The sequence below is a fragment of the Euprymna scolopes genome, chromosome 20 (genome assembly GCF_053919585.1).
Source record: "Euprymna scolopes isolate OS-2025 chromosome 20, ASM5391958v1, whole genome shotgun sequence".
Lineage (NCBI taxonomy): Eukaryota > Metazoa > Mollusca > Cephalopoda > Sepiida > Sepiolidae > Euprymna > Euprymna scolopes.
In genome coordinates, this window is record NC_136501.1 from 87,849,930 (window position 1) to 87,869,491 (window position 19,562).

Below are 19,562 nucleotides of genomic sequence, written 5' to 3' on the forward strand. Positions count from 1 at the left end.
CTGTTGACAACATATAAGAGGAATTAGAAAACATTAAAAATGGTATTGAGAAAAGAGAAAAATAGGAACACAATTTGTACTGAAACTGAACTTATTCAACATTCAATAAAAGAAAAACAAGAATTAATTCAAGTTGTTATTTCTGCGTTGGCGTTGTTTCATGGATTTTAAAGACTAAAATTTCATTTATTATTTACTTTCAACAATTGCAATAAAAAAAAAACACGAACACGGTTCGATTTATACTGAAGCTGATTCCTAAATTATCACAACCACCAATAATAATAAGCAGAGATTCAACCACGAATTTAGGTAAAATGGTATTGGAAATGGCACAGTAAAATGGCACAAGTGGATGAATAGAAAAATGTCACAAGTGAAAAATATAGAGAACAATCTCACGAGTTTATCGACATCTATCGACATGCAATAAAAATTTGCCAAATTAAAAAAAAGTATATTTACATTTAAAAGTAGATGAAGACACTCAGTTAAATCATCTCTACTACAAAATAAATTTCTACTTTTTTAGACAATTACGTGTGAAAACTCCGAAAAAAACAACAACAAAAATAAAAAAAAAAACAAACAAACAATTATTTTAGAATTTATATAGTGGACGATCAGTTTCGAATATTAATTTAACGGAAAATGTTTCTAACATTTTTAGGGCAGTTAACTAATTTTTTTATCTCTAACCCTAAGTCCGACTGGCAAAATCGTAACAATACACGAAATCGCCTTAAAAAGTAAAATGACCTGAATTTATCTTGTAGCAATTGCAGCAGTAGTAGCAGCAGACACAGTGACACTTCGCAGTTTACTAGTTTTTTTTTTACAGGGGAGTCACCATTTATCAAGGCCCAAACGCCACTCGAGGATAATGAATGTACGGTTGTCACTGAGACAACAGCGTATTAATAGTTAATAATGGAAATTGGGTAGGGGGCTCTAGGCAACCATATTGTAGTCAACTGGAAAGCAAGCCAGCAGAACAGAGTCTCACAAGCGATCACGTCTAGGAAAGAAACTTTGTTGATGGAATTTGCGTTTAGATTTAGGCACAAATAGAGAGTGGGAGAGGAACTGTTGATAGTTGTTGTAGATAGACAAGTGTTTGTTGTGAAAGTTTGGCAAAGGGAAGAAACTTAGATTGAATCTGCCTTTGGTTTATAAGTTTGGTGCTGATTGGTGCAAGCATTCAACTTTCCTTCTGGCTTGACCAATCAAAGGCCATCTCTCAGGCGAACTGAACACGTGACAGGGTTTATAAAACACACGGCAACTTCCCCTTTCCTTTCCAGAAACAGGAACTCTACGTCGCTCAGATTAAACCTTAACTTCTTTTAACAGAACCACTCGAGCTTTTGGCCCTTGATTCGACTTTGACAAGGAGATATTTAATTGATCATGGTTAATGGCGGACCCTGACTTTGACACAAATACATGAAATCTTTTTTCTCTAACCTTCCTAACCTTTTTGTCTTCGCTCATGTTCATATTCATATTCATCTTCATATTCATATTCACATTCATATTCATATTCATATTCACATTCATCTTCATATTCATATTCATCTTCATATTCATCTTCATCTTCATCTTCATATTCATATTCACATTCATATTCATATTCATCTTCATCTTCATATTCATATTCACATTCATCTTCATATTCATATTCATCTTCATATTCATCTTCATCTTCATATCATATTCACATTCACATTCATATTCATATTCACCTTCATCTTCATATTCATATTCATATTCACATTCATATTCATATTCATATTCATATTCATATTCATCTTCATATTCATATTCATCTTCATATTCATATTCATATTCACATTCATATTCATATTCACCTTCATCTTCATATTCATCTTCATATTCATCTTCATCTTCATATTCATATTCACATTCATCTTCATATTCATCTTCATATTCATCTTCATCTTCATCTTCATATTCATCTTCATATTCATATTCACATTCATCTTCATATTCATCTTCATATTCATATTCATATTCACATTCATATTCATATTCATATTCATATTCACATTCATATTCATATTCATATTCATATTCATATTCATATTCATATTCACATTCATATTCATATTCATATTCATATTCACATTCATATTCATATTCATATTCATATTCACATTCATATTCATATTCATCTTCATCTTCATATTCATATTCACATTCATATTCATAGACTTGTTTTTTTACTAACACTTGTTTCCATTCTTCTTTTACTTAACGAAGATAACCAATAAAGTTGTTTTTTATGTTAAAGTAAGATTTTGTCGTTCTATTCTACAACCTCCAATGCCCGCCTCCGCTCGGCACTAATCACAATGAAGATGTTTTATCAAATCTGAATTTAAAAAATAAAAAAAAAACTTTTCTAATTATTAAAATATTTCCTGATTTTACATTTTCCCCCTTTATTTTAGGTTTATTTTTATTATTTCTTTTTAATTTTCAAAGCATAATTAACGTAAAATGATCTGTTCTTATATTGTTTATATATCTATAAAAGTGAGAATGTGTGTGTATGTGTGTGAGTACACTTCTCAACCTTTATACTCAATGATTTTTGATTTACAGACTTGAAATTTGGTATATAGAGTATTCAGACATGCGGAAAACTTTTTAATCAGTTTTCATCCGAAAAAAAGGGCTGATAAGGGGCTAAAATGTGCAAAAAAAATTTGATTTTTTCGGCTCAATTTTATCAAAACGGTTAATAAAACAAATTGTTTCAAGTAATTTTATTAATAAAACAGAAAAGAAATTAATATTCGTGGTTTTGTGTTTATTCAGCCAAGTATTTTTAAAGATCGGGATGATTCATCGGAAGCGTGGGGGTTGTTTATCTGCGAATCCACCCCCTAAAAATGTAAATAAATCAAGTTTTTTTGTTACATTTTTATCAAAAAAAAAACAAACAACAACAACAACAACAACAACAACAACAAAAACAGAAGACAAATCCCTATTTGCCGGCTAGGAGACATTTTTCAGATTTGTGGTGATCACTGTGTAAAAAAAAAAAAATTAAAAATTAAAAAAAAAAAATATCGATGTCTTCATTTTTGAAAACTTGTAAAATACTACTAAAAAGAAAACTATGACTATCTAAACTAAATAACTAACTAAATAGTCGGATCATTCTATCGCTCCAGTAGATATCTCACTACCTGTACATATAAGAGCCAAGTATGTCCTTGGATGGAGTACTGTTATCACATCTGAGCAGGAGTTGCTCGGAACATCTATTCTTCCTTAACTGAGTTCAACACCTAGTAGGTGATGCCCTTTTCTCTTCCCTGCAATCTGTTTCTTATAGAAGTGACGTTGCGAGCCTGTCTCTACTCTATCGTTATTTTATTATGGTTTCCTTTTGCCAAAATTTTACAAAAAACACTCATTTATGTACAACCATTATAAATAACATCACCTGCTCACTATCGGTGCATAAATCTAAACGTGGATTTCGTAACCAAAGCTTTTTTCCTCGAACTGTCTGCCTGTGGAACTCTGTTCCACTGGTCTGTTTTCCAGCTGAGTACAATATCGTCGTCTTCAAGTCCAACGTAAACAAATTCTTGTTGTAGGGCAAGTCATTTATATTATAACTTGTCAGGGATAACCCCTAGTTAAACAACAAACATTTTTTTTGTGCGTAGAAAGACTGTTCTGAATGAAATAATATTTTGTAATAAATAAATAAATAAGATAAATAAACTAAAAAAAAAAAGTTTCAGCGTGTTATAGATTATTAAATTCTATATTACTCTGTTCCGTCTGCCTGCTTCCCACCTGACTACAACTTGGATGTCTTCAAGTCCAACGTTAACAAATTCCTAATGAACCACCTACTTAAGTAAACACTTCATTAAATCTCCACACTAACGTAATGTACTTGCAATAACCCTTATCCCTGAGTGGCTTCCGGGCCTTGATAAGTGGTGACCACTGTGTAAAAAAAAAAAAGTACTTCTTCCAAACTCCTGAGCTTAACGTTCATAGGGAACATCAGTTGGAAATGATACATAGAGAGCATTGCCAAAGCTGCTGCGAAGAAGGTGGGCTCTCTCTACCGTGTTAGAAAGTTGCTTACGCCTGAAAGTATCCTGTACCTTTACAAGGCCACCATTCGCCCATGTATGGAGTATTGTTGTCACATTTGGGATGCTGCATCTGCTACTGGTCTCTCCCTCCTGGACAAGGTTCAAAAGAGAGTAACCAACCTGATATGTCCTGAACTCTATCCTCTATCCCACCGACTAAATGTTGCATCTCTCTGCCTGTTTTACAAGTATTTTAATGGTGGATGCTCCGACGAACTACAAGTCGTATTATACCCTCAATGTAAATACCTCCGTCAAACCCGAGAAGCAACAAAATCCCAACCCTACACAGTAGAGATCCTTAAATGTAAGAAAGCCTTCTGCTTCAATGGCTTCTTCCTCAGAACTGCTATACTCTGGAATTCTGTTCCGGATTCCTGCTTCCCCAACTGTACTGACGTGCAATGTGAACAGACATCTTGCTGCTCAACTCCCTACATAGTATCCTTGCAAGTTAAATCCAAGTGGCACTGTGCCTTGTTGTTTGGGGTGAAAATGTAATAAAAAAAATTCTACTTCGTTTTATATAAGTTATTTGTTTGAATTTTTTATTTATTTTTTTTGTTTATTTTTTAATTTCTCGACTGTTAACTATTCTGTACTTTTACCAAGTGAGTATATATTTATTTAATAGTATGAGGGAAAGTAGCCTGGCCTTATTAACAAATTAAAAACTATTGAAGCGAGCCCCCCCCCCTTAAAAATACTTTGAAAAATTAGTTTTATTTCCTTAAAAAAATAACGGAAAAAAAAATTCTGTAAAAATATTTATTTTAAAATATTAAGGAGAGGGGTTGCCCGTATTTAAAACTACAGGGGGTTGAATCTAGCTTACCGCCCCATTCGCTTTACCCTAACGATCCTAATTTTCCGTTACTAAATTGTTTTCGCTTCATGCAATTTTTTCTATTTATTCACTTGTGTCATTTTTACTGTGCTATTTTTCTAGTGCTATTTTTCTCGAGCACCATGCAACTAGAGATGCAGTATACACTGTACACGTGTATTAAGGTACATGTATCCAGGCATAGCAGATTAGTCGACACATCTGCACATATCCACACCCGTATGCATATCTATATAGGATTTTATTGTTAATAATATATATATATATATATATATATATATATATATATATATATATATATATATATATATATATGTGTGTGTGTGTGTGTGTGTGTGTGTGTGTGTATAATGTATAAAATATAATATAATGTATAAAATATAATATAATGTGTGTGTGTGTGTGTATATATATATATAATATAATGTATATATGATGATGTATATATATATTATAATGTATATATATAATATAATGTATATATATATATGATGTATATATATATATAATGTATATATATAATGTATATGTATAATGTATATATAAATTAGTAATAGTAGTAGTGGTGGTGGTGGTAGTATATGATGTCATCTCTTTGTGACGTTATAAAGGATTTCCCGGTGTTTTACATGCAGATTAATGAGACAGAAAATCAACCTTTTATATGTGATTCCATAAAGGATTTGCTAGGTGTATTGTAACATTGTTTAAATTGATGACGTCATCGCTCTAAGGTGTCATCCAATATTTTTTTTTTTTTTTTTTTTACAAAGGCATCACCACATTATCAAGGCCCAGAGGCCACTCAAGGATAAGGGTTAAAGAGTGTACAGTAGAAGTTGGTCAATATAGTAATCATTAGTAATGAAAATTTGGTAAATTTAATAACTTATATGGAACGGCTCATCAAGAACTTATTTACCTTAGACTTGAACACAACCATATTGTAGTCAGCCGGAAAGCAGAAAAACGGAAGACAATTCCATAGGCGTGCAGTTCTAAGAAAGAAGCTTTGTTCATGGAATCTATGTTTAGGTTTAGGCACAGATAAAGAGTGGGGGAAATTATTGATAGTGTTTACAGCTAGACGAGTGTTTCTTGTGAAAGTTTGGCGAGGGGGGACCATAGATTGAAGCTCAGTTGAACACTTTCCATGAAAATAACGATACATCAGAGACAAACTCGCAACATCTCTTCTGTGAGATAGAGGTTGTAAGGAGGAGAAAAGGACATCTCCTACGAGGCTACGAAGTCTATTTTGAACTCTATCAAGGCAGGACAAGTCCTTTCTAGCAGCTCCTGCCCAGATGTGGCAACAGTATTCCATCCTTGGACGTACCTGGCTCTTATATAGATAGAGAATAGCATCAGCAGTGAGATATCTACTGGATCGATAGAAAGATCCCACCATTTTTCCAGCGGCCTTGGCAACAGATTTGATATACGTGTTCCATTTAAGATCAGGAGTAATGGTCAAGCCCAGAATATGCACGGAGATATGCACGGAGATATGCACATAAAAACTACAAGTTAACAAAATCCGCATAGTTTTAGTTGTATATCTACCTATATATGTCGATTATTATTTTCAATGATAATTAAATTCGGTATGAATTATTTCCCCCTGGGACATCTGGAGGTAGTCTCTCTTAGATCTGAATATATATATATATATATATATTATTTGAGGGTAAACATTTACGTATGGTCGCTACAAATAGCCATCTGTTTCAGTCAAAGAGACATCATCAGGCGACCTGGAACATCTTGACGCCAAAAAGAAAAATGGGATAGATAAGAGAGCTCTCTTATTTATCCCATTTTTCACAGAGAGCTCTCTTATCTATCCCATTTTTCTCCGTTCTACAGCATATATTCTAGATGGTCTCCGTTTATCTTTTGTTTTTTTGGGGGGGTCACCATACACACGCACATGTATTATTAATTTTTTCGGTTTTCTTATGGGATAATCATCTTTAGTTAACTGTTACGTGTAATTATATTCATGTACATATTCTACATGATTTATACTTGCATAATATTTGCGTTTTTACGCAAATATTATGCAAGTATAAATCATGTAGAATATCTGCATGAATATAATTACATTTAATTTATACTAAACACAAAATTCTTTCCATATATATTTATGCATACGTATAAATTCCTGCTAGAGTTTTTGATCTACAGACATAAACTTTATAAGGTATTTGAACTCATGCGAAATTTTATATTTGGGTTTTAGCCCGAGAAAATCGGTAGACAAGTGTGAAAATTAAAAAAAAAAATGAATTTTGCCAGATGAAGATCGAACGCCGGAATTATGAATATGCATGCATAACGTAGTAGCTATTTGTTTATGTTTTAATTTTCAGTTTTGCAATAAACAAATCTTCATAACTCAGTCATTAACGGCAAAGGAAAAAATAATTCGTAAGCTAAACGTTTCGGGTTTTATTCTTGAGTCATTTTTTTCTTAACTTTTTAAATAATTACTATATATTGGATCTAATATAAGATCAAATAAAAACTAAGTCTGCATTAATCAAAATATCATATTTAAGCGTATTTTACGACTGGGCAATATATATATATATATATATATATATATATATATATATATATATATATATATATATATATATATATATATATATATATAAGAGCAAATAGTTACTAAAATATGTTAAAAACACTTTGAAAAAGAGATAAAAACATATTTAATCTGAAAAGGAAAGACTTAATAAGTTGATAGTCCTTAATCCGCGGAGTTTCGAAGAAATACTTTCCTTCTCATCAGAGGGTAGGAATTAGCAAAATGCGGGATCGGATTTTGCATACAAAAGTATTTGATGAAACTGCAAGTAAGTCAAAAATCTTACTTGATAACAAAAGGTGAAGCAGAGGAAATAGGGTGAGGAAAAAGGTGATTTCACGTGAATATATATATATATATATATAGAGAGAGAGAGAGAGAGAGAGAGAGAGGGAGAGAGAGAGAGAGAGAGAGAAATATGTATATGTGTGTGTAATTCTATGATATTATCACATAAAATGGTATAACGGGATATAATATTTTATCATCTTTCAGCATTTACTTTAACAGTGTTCACTACGTGATTAGAGCTAAGTAGTAAGTTATGAAAATATATTTATGGCAATTACGCTATATAGAATCTTCAAGTTTACACATTCTAACCGCGGAAGATTCATATTATCACACACACACACACACACGCACACACACACACATATATATATATATATACATAGATACACACACACACACATATATATACACGCATATATATATACATAGATACACACACACACATATATACACGCATATATATATATACACACACACACATATATATATACACGCATATATATATACATAGATACACACACACACATATATACACGCATATATATATATACACACACACACATATATATATACACGCATATATATACATAGATATATATACCACACACACACACACACACACACACACACACACACACACACACACACACACACACACATATATAAAAATATATGATTAAAATGAAGATATTTTTAAAAAATACATAATTGTTATTTAAAAAGAAGATCGAACCAGAAATATAAAAGTAATGTTAAAAAGGAAGAAAAAATGTATTTCATAAAAACTTTTGGAAAAAAAATCTTAATAAAAAATTACAAAAAACGAAAGTTCGATCGTAAGAAAATGGCCAATAGCAATAAAGAAAGAAAGTAAAAGTTAGCAACCTGAAAAAAAGAGGTAATTTGTTTCATTACAGTAAACAAGTAAACAAGTAAACATGTGCACGACTGCACGAGTTGGCGCATAATTACTTTTTATATTTACCTTTCTTTTTTTAGCGTAAAATTGCTCCTTGTGTTTGTGCGTATTTATTTATCGTCCGAGCAATTTGAAAATCCACGTGTCAGTCTTTTTTTTTTTTTTAATTTGAATGAAAAACTCGTTTTCTTTTTTTTTTCCTTTGTATTTTAGTCGAAAATTAAAAAGAGACACCGGTATTATTAGCAAAAATATCTATATATATATGTATCGATTTATTTATATAACTTTTTTTTTTTGTCTAGCCACACTGATGTGTCGTAAAACGATGGAATAATAGTTAATGGATGTATGTATGTTATATATAAATATGTGTGTGTGTGTGCGTGTGTGTGCGTGTGTGTGCGTGTGTGTGTGTGTGTGTGTGTGTGTGTGCGCACGCTCTCCTATATGTGGAACACGTTAGCGGAATAAATTGATGGTTTAATGTACAAAAAGAAAACTCTTTCGTAAAAATAATTCAATCTTCTTATTACCAGTAACGTACAATGTGTAAACAGAAACGTAAATCTATATATAAAAAAATAAACCGATATAAATTATCGCGCTCCAATATCGGGTTCGTTAATTGAAATGGTTAGATATCCAACTCTAAGTTAGTAACCTGGTGTCTAACCACACTGATGAGTCGTAAAACGACAAAATAGCTGCCTGTGAGGTGATTCTATTTTATACGTGTATTAAAAAAAATTTTTTTTTTTTTTTTTTTTTGCTGTCAACTTGGATATTACAACGAAAAAGAAAAAGAAAACCTGTGGAATGGAAGGAGGTAGTCTGGTCGATTAATTGATTGTTTTTTTTTGTTAGTTTTGTCCGTCCTTTCTTTTGTAAAGAAAAAAACAGGCGAGAGAAGCGAAACAAATTGGCGATATTTCTACCTGACGTTACGTCGAGAAGAAACCACCTTTACGAAATGACGCGGCTTTGTGCACTGGCGAATGTTTTAATACCGCGATGTTTTTACGTAACCTTCTGTGTGCGTACGTTCGGGCGTAGAATTCAAACATTTATAACCATATTTGAATGTGCTTGTGCTTGAATAATCGAGGGAAAGGTTTTCAAAACACCCTACTTTTATTATACAATGCAGGTTTTAACGCTGATATCCTATATTATAAAGGCTGATCACGAAAAAGGAAAGAAAAAAGAACGCCTTTTAAAGCAGTTATAAAGTGCATGTCTGTCTGTATGTCTATAAGTATGTACAAGCACAAATGTGTGCAGGAGGTGTGTGTGTGTGTGTGTGTGTGTGTGTGTGTGTGTGTGTGTGTGTGTGTGTGTGTGTTTTATGAAGAGGCGTCTAATGTGGCCAGCAATAGCATGTGTGCATCGCACTGCATCGGTTTCCTAGACACAAAGAAATCTCGGTACAACTAGAGCTCTGCAGTCTGCACCCGATTCTAATTTTCTCGGGTTTGTATTACTGTACACTACAGAGTACACATAGATTCGAAAAAGTTGTCAAAAAACAAATATATAACAAATAAATGTTATCAAAGGCAAGATAAGTTACTTTTCTCCCAAACTGGATATATTTTTGTGTTTTTATTCGATGTAACATGTTTATTCAGCTCGAAAAACATGAAGTGTTTACCGATGTATTGGAAAATTCAAAACGGCGTCCGACTCTCTCTTTAACACGGAAGTTTGGGAAAGGGTGTTATAAATAATAAACTAGAGAAAATACCATTAAAAAAACACCGAATATATGTCAGCCTATGGTAACATATATTGAGCGAATTTCCAACAGTATTATGTCTAGTTTATTACCTTTTTCTGAACTTACCGTGTTAAAGAGAGAGTCAGGCGCCATTTTGAATTTTCCAATACATCGGTAAACACTGCATGTTTTTCGAGCTGAATAAACATGTTACATTGAATAAAAACACAAAAAATATATCCAGTTTGGTACAAAAATAACTTATCTTGCCTTTGATAACATTTATTTGTTATATATTTGTATTTTGACAACTTTTTCGAATCTATGTGTACAGTAATACAACCCCATTTTCTCTCCTCAAATCATAAGATTCTACTTCTTTTAAGGCGATTACATGTATATAGCCTGATGAACCTGGCGGTAAAAATAAATGAAAAAAAAAATTTTTTGGTACTTGTGCACTTTTGCCACTATGCTGAAATAATAACGTCATTATTTTGAAAGCCGTTCTTAACATGGGGAGAGGAGGGTGTTTGTAACTATTCTGTGCTTCCACCTAACAATTTAACAAAAACAAAAAAAAATATCGTAAAGTTTGAATTTCGACTGAAAATCTATTTAAAAAAATAGCGCGGACAGTGCATAAGCGCCACAACTTTTTTTAGAGTTGGAATACGATGGAATAATAGTCCGTAGACGGCATATAAATTTAACGTAAAATGATCACCCACTTCCGAGCCTTTTTTAAATTTAGACCTAGTTTAATTTCTTGACAATCGTGTGTGTGTGTGTGTGTGTGTGTGTGTGTGTGTGTGTGTGTGTGTGTGTGTGCGTGTGAAGATTTTCCTGCTGAAAATCTACATTAAAACACATAACTAACATAATAATATACTTTTGGGGAATGGAATTGACCTTCAACAGTTCCGTTATACTCATGTTGCGCGCACATTTTCATTTTATTTATTTTTCGTATTGCCACCGGGACTTAAGGTTAGTGAAAAAGTTAAGGAACGGCATCCGTTTTTCTTATGACTTTGAACATTGACATTTTTTATACTAAAGTTTGCAGCATTTTTACCATTTTGGTCCTGAATATGACCTTAAACTATATCCAGTGGTGAGGCCCCAGCCTGCGGGCTTTGGGGAGTGTGGAGCCACCCCTTAATTGCCATTGCTCCCAGATCCACTCTGACCCGCACTGGTAGTACCTGCTAGGGTCCCAACTATGGGTTAAATAGAAACTGACTTGAAAACAAATGTTCTATTACAAAATTTTACTTAAATCTTTGGATTCGGCATTAAATAACCTGAAAAGGGTTGATATGCCGTAAAACAACCAACCAACTTTTACCATTTTACCTACTTCCAAAAAGTCAGCATAAAAGAAAATACCTAAGATATGTTGCACGCCCCCTTAATCACACACACACACACACACACACACACACACACACACACACACACACACACACACACAAATAAATTATCTTCTTAAAAAATATTTGTGTTTTAAAAAATGCTCTTTGATGCAGTATTTGGTGATCATTATCGCCAAGTGTCTCGGAAGCAAATGATCATTTTCCGTTAAATTTATATTCAAAGCTAACCCACTGATCCTCAGTTTAAATTCTCTCTCTCTCTCTCTCTCTCTCTCTCTCTCTCTCTCTCTCTCTCTCTCTCTTCGCCTAAAAATGTAGAATTTTATTTTGTTTTTTTGATGGGGAGGGAGGGGTAATATATGACGTGGATATTTTTTTTTACTAAAACATGATAGCATTTGTTCTACTCGATGAATTTTCGTAATTTTTGGATATATTACTATTTTCGATATCCTAATCAAATAATTATTTCTGTTGCTTTTGCTTAAAACAACATATTTAAAAAATCGACCTGTAGATTCTATCTTAACAAGCACCCAAAATGCTGATCATAAATACGCGTACTGTGCACCAAGAAACAAAGTGTAGTATCTGTTCTGAAATTGCGCTTTTTTAATCCTCGGTCAGTGAAAGAAATTTTACTTTTTATTTTGTCCCAATACAGAGTGTTCCTTTTTGTGGGAGCTGGATCTTCCCTACATCAAAAAAGAAAACAACATTGTGTCTAACTCTGCCCTCGTGTAGAGGCACGTAAATATAATCTTCTGAAAAGATTATGTTTGTACCTATCGCAGTTGTCAGTACTTACAACAGAGCAACCATAATGGATTCCACATGTGCTGGTGAGCCCCGAAAGACATGTTTCAGCAGCACTCTTGAAAACTCGTTACATTTTTTTTAGCTCTTATTTCAAACTAGTATACGTAGCGGGCGTTGCCCGGGAGTCCTTTTACTTTCATCTTTTGTTTCGTTTTTCTCCTCCCGCTTTTTTTTTTTTTTTTTTTTTGTTTTGTTCACTAGGAATTTTCACACAGGCAACCATCAAAGATCTCTCTCTGTCTCTGCCAGTGATCTGTCGTGTTCTCTGGAGTCTGAGTGACAACAAGTCTCTCAAGATGTCCAGTACTCTCCACTTCCATTGATAACCTTTGCAGATGAATTTGCACGATCGCAACAACCATTTACCATTGATTTCTCGCTGGTAACGACCATTGGTTTTCACTGGAAGTTGGGTGACAACAAGCCTCTCCAAGGTCACAGCTCTCATTTTAAAGGCTAAAACTTGTTGAGCCGCCCTCTTTGATTATCAATTCTTATTAAGAAGTTTTCTGCCCGTTCCATCATTGTTTCTAATTCTCGCGTGGTGACATTCAATGTCCAACCAATGATCTCTTTTGTATAAATACACTTTACTTAAAAAAAAAAAAAAAAAAAAAGAAGTAGCAAACAAAAACATTTAACGGAATGAAAACCAAAACCTCTTTTAACATAACAACGAAAGGAATTTATTTAACTGGAAAGAAGCTGGACGACATCCAAGTGAAAAAAGAAAGGTACTTTAGTCGGTTACAGATTGGATATCTTCAGGCGAAGATCGTCAATGCTAGAGTGTCTAGTGGATAGAGAGAGAGAGAGAGAGAGAGAGAGAGAGAGTGAGAGAGGGAGAGAGAGAGAGAGAGAGGGGGGGCGTGAGGGATGTCTTTCCTCGTTGCTTCCAGAAATTCTCAATTGATTCCCAAAGAGTCTGAAGATGAAATAAATGCGCCCTGCAAACTGATTGGTCAGTGTGTAACAAAATCGGCCAACAGGGACATTTTCCGCGAAAGAAAATAAGCACAGTAGAACCCCGAGATACGGCATAAAAAATTAGTAACAAAATACAGCACAGCATATAATACACATGTATATAATCAATTAACATTATAGATAATACCGTAAGGTGAGGCAAATACCGTAATTCTACATCGTATTCTAGGGCCACCGTATCCCGGGGTTCTATTGTACTTATTTCTGATTGCTATACGTAAGACCTTATCCTCAAGTTGCTCACAGGCCTTGATAAACAGTGATACATAAATATAAAAAAAACTTCCGAATTTCAAAATGAACATCTCATACATGTAAATTAATGTCTAACTCATTAAAATTAGAAGACAACTTCACAGGTGCTTGTGTTTTCGTTCTCTCGACAACGGAAATTGAATTAATATTCGTTTTTACTTTTAGTTACTATTAAATATTTCTTGAAAATCAGAAATACATTAATGCAAAATAAAATCTCATTTGAAATATAATTTAACTAGCTGACGTACCCGGCGTTGCCAGGTTGTATTTGATATATTTGAATATTCCGCCCTGATACCATATTGATTAAACAAAACATTAATCTATAATGGCTTCTTTTCTCACATCCCCCATGATGTAGGGACGAGAGGAGGTGCGTTTTATTTTATAGAGGTTTCGTCAGTAGCCTTAGTCTTCTTTTCTAGTTTAATCTTTTATCATTTCGTCCTTCTTCTTTCAAATATGATGTAAGAATTGCAGTTATTATTTTATACTAACGGCTGCGCCGCGTCGGCATACACAACGCCGAGTCAAATACAAAATCGAGTGCACTGAACATGAAGTACATTCTGAAAAAACAAAAATATCCTAACTAAGGGTAAGGATAATGAGTAAACGTTGGATAAAATGATGGTTAAAATTATTACGAACTTGCCAGGATTCGAACCTGGAATCTTCTGATCCGTAGTCAGATGCGTTATCCATTGCGCCACAAGTCCTGTCCATATGCCGAAAGATGTTACCGCGACTCTATACAGGCAGTTCTAATTTCCCTTGACATGGGCAGGTAACTTTTTCAACAAAGTCACAAAACGGCCCAAAAACCCTTATTTCGGGCTTTTTGTATGACTCGGCGTTGTTCGTTACCAACCATATATTGATAAGGACAATCTATGGACTCACACCTTTCAGGGAAAAAGTTTTATTGGTATATAGGCACATATGAATAAATAAATGAACATTTAGAATTGTATTAATAGTATAGATCGTAGTGCATATCTGAAAACTGTTAACTCTCTTTTGATTTAACTATTAAAGATTCATTATATAAAGATGACATTAGTAATCTATTCTGTTTATGAAATAATCCAAATTTAGGTTTCAACAGTGCATATCTGAACACTGGTAAATGTATTTGTAGCATTCATTTTGGAGAGCTTCTACATATACAACATTATGGGTGTGACCTCCAACAGATGTGTAAATGTAAAGTTTTTCAGGACTTTCAATGCGTGAGCAACCAATATACAACTGGCCAAGAGAAAAGCAACGTGTTTGAAGATTAAGTCTAACAACTTTGAAGCTTTGTCCTTGAACTTTATTTGTAGACATGGCAAAACTAATTTTTATTTAAAATTGTAAATGCTTGAACTGAAATAGCATGTCAGAAGGAATAAGGGGGTTACCTTTAAACGTTCCAATTGTAATCATGGCTTCCAGAACATTAGTTTTCAAAGATTTTATTGTTAACCATGTGCCATTACACAGTTTAGATTGATCAAGACTTCTTAATAACTGGAACTCCTTTCTTCAATATTAGTTTATAATGTGGCATTCCATGCTGTTGTACTGGATTCTACAGGAAATTCTACTGCCTGATCTTCATAAATAATGCAATCAATGGATCCATAACTCTTACAAAATATTATAATTGATCATATCAACAGCATCATTTCTAGGGGAAAAGATTGCTCTTTCACCAAAGCCATCCAACATTGCGGAAATTTTTAGCAATATCCGAGAAAACGTTAGTCATCAGGTCACCAATTAAATTTGCCGCCTGGCCACATAGTAATTTATGCAATTGAAGATTCAGTGTTATTGAACGAGTACCAATGAAAAGGAGGTGATTTGAAAAAGAGTGCTGCAGACTGCTCATCAAATAAATGTGTCCTCATAAGAATAGTCTTCAAACTGAAAACCAAAGACGTAGTTACCACGCAGTGTTGCAGAAGTGCTGGATTTTCATATCACAGTTTGAATGGAAAGAAACAATTTGGGATCGAATCAAACGTTTGGTTCCCAAGGACAGCAGCATTTTGCTTGATAGATAAATCACTTATTACAGACTATAACATTTTGTTAGGCTTATCTCTGTTTTTTTTAGCATTCTAAGTGTAAATTTCGGAATACGATGTAAAAAGAATAGATTTACATTTACGTTATTTTAATGACTTGGCAACTGCCGCTTGGCACTTCTACCGTCGTGAGCTGGATGAATATAAACTTTAAAAAAAAAATTCATTATTTTGAGCAAATTCAAATTTTATTGAATTTCGTTTAAAAATAATGAGCAAGAGAACTTCTGTTTATGTTTGAATGATTGTTTTCGTGTCAAACTTTCATTAGTTGAGTTCAGTATTGTGGCGGTTTGGATTGTAAATGTCGACTTTTATAAGTTTTCGAGTATGCTGACAACGAATATCACAATTAAATTTGGAGTTGATAAGTCGTTTACCAGATATGAAACCATCTGATATCCAACGTAAATGCTAATGTAATTTCAGACAGTCATTTTGTTTACACAATCGAATAGTTAGTAATGTGCAGGTTTGTAAATGAAGCAGACGACAAAGCAAGTATTTTCACATACCCCCTTGAAAAATGAGGTGCTTATTCCGAAAGCTGTTCTTAACATAGGGAAATAAGCGGTGTTTATTCCAAAAGCCGTTCTTAACATGGGGAGGTTGGGGGTGTTTATTATGAAAGCCGCTCTAAACATTGGGAGGTTGGAGTGTTTATTCTGAAATCCGTTACGCATGCGCATTGCTATTTCCTCGGTTGGGAAAAAATGGCTGCCAAGGATTACCTTAGCTTTTACGTTGAATATAAATGTTTTCATATCTGGTAAACTACTTATCAGCGCCAAATTGTACTTGCAATAACCCTTATCCCTGAGTGGCTTCCGGGCCTTGATAAGTGGTGACCAGCGTGTAAGAAAAAAAAGTTTAACTGTAATATTTGTTGTCAGCATACCCGACAACTTTAAGGTCGGTATTTCAAATGTGAACAGTGAGTTGTAGTTAATTTTTAAAAAAATACCGAAAAATGTGTATTTTAGCAAGAAAGACCTATTATTTAAAAAAAAGTCATTGAAATTAATATTTGTTTTCTCAAAATTTAATGATTATTTAAATTTTATTGGTTACGAAAATTTCTATTTCGTATTAAAGTAAACCTTTATTTTGTGTTGTCATAATTTTCTTAAAAATTATTTGAATTTAGTAAATGTGTATGGAAAACGTTCTAAACAAAAACACGCATTCGAAAACTTTAGAAATTTGGTTTGAAATTAATATTTATTTATCTAATCGATGAAAAATAAAAAATGTCTTCAAGTTATTTCTTTACAAAAAAGGAGAAATTATTTACAGAAAAAGAAAAACGTTATTTAAAGTAAAAGAAAAACTATTTAGAGAAAATAAATTATCTAAAGCGAGTAGGTGTAATAATTTAATTTAAAGAAAAATAACATTATTTAAGTTAGGCTAGACTATAAATATTTCCAATTTCAGAATCTCGAGCAATATTTACGTATTACTTGGCAAAAAAGAAGGAAGAAGAAAAGAAACGTAAGAATCTGACATTAGCCCAAGTAAGCTTTTCTATTAAAACTGTACTTAGAATTGTTTCCCTGTGATGGAATATTTACTTAAGAAAAGCATTACTTTTGTTTTCATTGAATTTTGTCTTCGATCGTAAGGGATTTCCGGCAAAAAATAATAGTAAAAAAATATTTATTGTCACAGCACAGTATATATATATATATATATATATATATATATATATATATATATATATATATATATATATATATATATATATATATATATATATATATATATATTGATTGATTGATTGAAAGCTCTTATATTCTTATAAAATTTTAGATATAAAAATGTCTTTTAATAAACTTTGGTTTTCTCAGTTTTTCATTTATAAAACTGTTTATGTTTTCTAGTTGACACTTGCTAACTGGTGACCCTAATGATCATGAATATTTCATATATTCCCATTTAAATATGCAAGCACGTCTGTATTTATATTGTAACTATTCTTCCTTCGCTATAACTGTTAAATCTATTTTTATTAATTGTTTTATAATTGTTAGCTATCGATGTTTGAGTTATCGTCGTCTAAAAATGACCCTACCAAGGTCAGGAACCGCACCACAAATGGAAAACTGCAACGGAAGGACGAAGGCCGAGAATATGCCTATCTATATATCTATACTCCTATGAATTATTTTTTTTTTTTTGTGTGTGTGTGTTGATATTCATATTAAAAACCCTCTTTTCTATTTATTTAAAAAGTAAATACAATTTTCTTATATATCGCTTGTGGAATTGCATTCACTAGCAAAAGATCTAGCTAATTTGCATATTCTTTTAAACATTCATTTTAATTAATTCCCTATTAGTTTTTTCGTTTTTCTTATTAAGTTAACTATTACGTATAATTATATTCATGCAGATATTCTACATGATTTATACTTGCATAATATTTGCGTAAAAAGTTTACAGTAAACACAAAATTGGTTCAATCTATATATATATATATATATATATATATCTACAAAAGTGAACGAGTCTGTGTATCTGTGTGTCTGTCTGTCTGTATGTGTACATTTTCCTACACAATAACTCTGTCAATTTTCATTTTTCTACAGACTCGAAATTTGATATACAGTGTACTGAGATTTGGAAAAATCTTTGTTATCGGTTTTCGGCCAGAAACTGGGCTGTCACGGGGTCAAAGTTCAACGATTTGACCTTTGAGAACCCTACCAAACTCCACCGACAATTTGGGGTCTAAACACTTGAAATTTTAGATATAGGTTCCTTGGACATGGATCTAACTTAATAACTTGATTTGACACCAAAACAATAAAGGTTAAGGGGTCATAACAGGGGGCCAAAGGTTAAAAAATTTTCTTTCTTCTTTTTTTTTTTTTTTTGCTCAAACACCCGGGAAACGCCGGGCTGAAATGTTATATCTATAAAAGTGAACGTCTCTGTGTGTCTATGGTTGTGTCTGTCTGTGTACATTTCCCTACGCAATAACTCTGTCGATTTTAAGTCTACAGACTCGAAATTTGATATACAGGGTACTGAGATTTGGGAAAATCTGTGATCGGTTTTCGGCCAGAAATTTGGCTGATAAGAGGTCAAAGTTCAACGATTTGATCTTTGAACACTCTACCGAACCCCTCCGCCAATTTTGGATCTAAACATTTGAAAATTTAGATATAGCTTCCTTGAACATGGATCTAACTTAATAACTTGATTTGAGCCCAAAGCAATAAATGTTAATTGGTCATAATAGGGGTCAAAGTCTACCAAATTACTCAGACAATTTCTGAAAATTTTGAAATTTGACATAAAGGGTATTCAGAGATAGGGCAAATTTTACATAAATGGTATTCAGAGATAGGGCAAGCTTTTTAATCGTTGGGTGGAAATTTTTTAGTTACCAATATATAAATGTAAGCATGTATGTATGTTTGCATGTCTGCCTAACTTTCGATAGAGGCGACGGATTTTCTCAAGATCAGTATCGTTTTGAAGTTCGACTATTCAGACAACAATA

The 19,562-nt window shown here is 32.8% G+C and overlaps 1 protein-coding gene and 1 non-coding gene across 2 annotated transcripts in view; both read right to left on the bottom strand.

Annotated features, from left to right (window-relative positions):
• Positions 1 to 10,220, bottom strand: part of LOC145241534 (glutamine synthetase-like) — a 255,939-nt gene extending 245,719 nt beyond the window's left edge. Inside the window, exon 1 of the mRNA XM_080104579.1 lies at positions 8,877 to 10,220. The gene's annotated coding sequence lies outside the window, so the exon portion shown is untranslated. The remainder of the gene's footprint in view (positions 1 to 8,876) is intronic.
• Positions 10,221 to 14,619: 4,399 nt separating this feature from the next.
• On the bottom strand, positions 14,620 to 14,692 carry Trnar-acg (transfer RNA arginine (anticodon ACG)). Its single transcript has one exon. It is a non-coding gene; the product is annotated as a tRNA-Arg (tRNA).
• Positions 14,693 to 19,562: the final 4,870 nt, after the last annotated feature.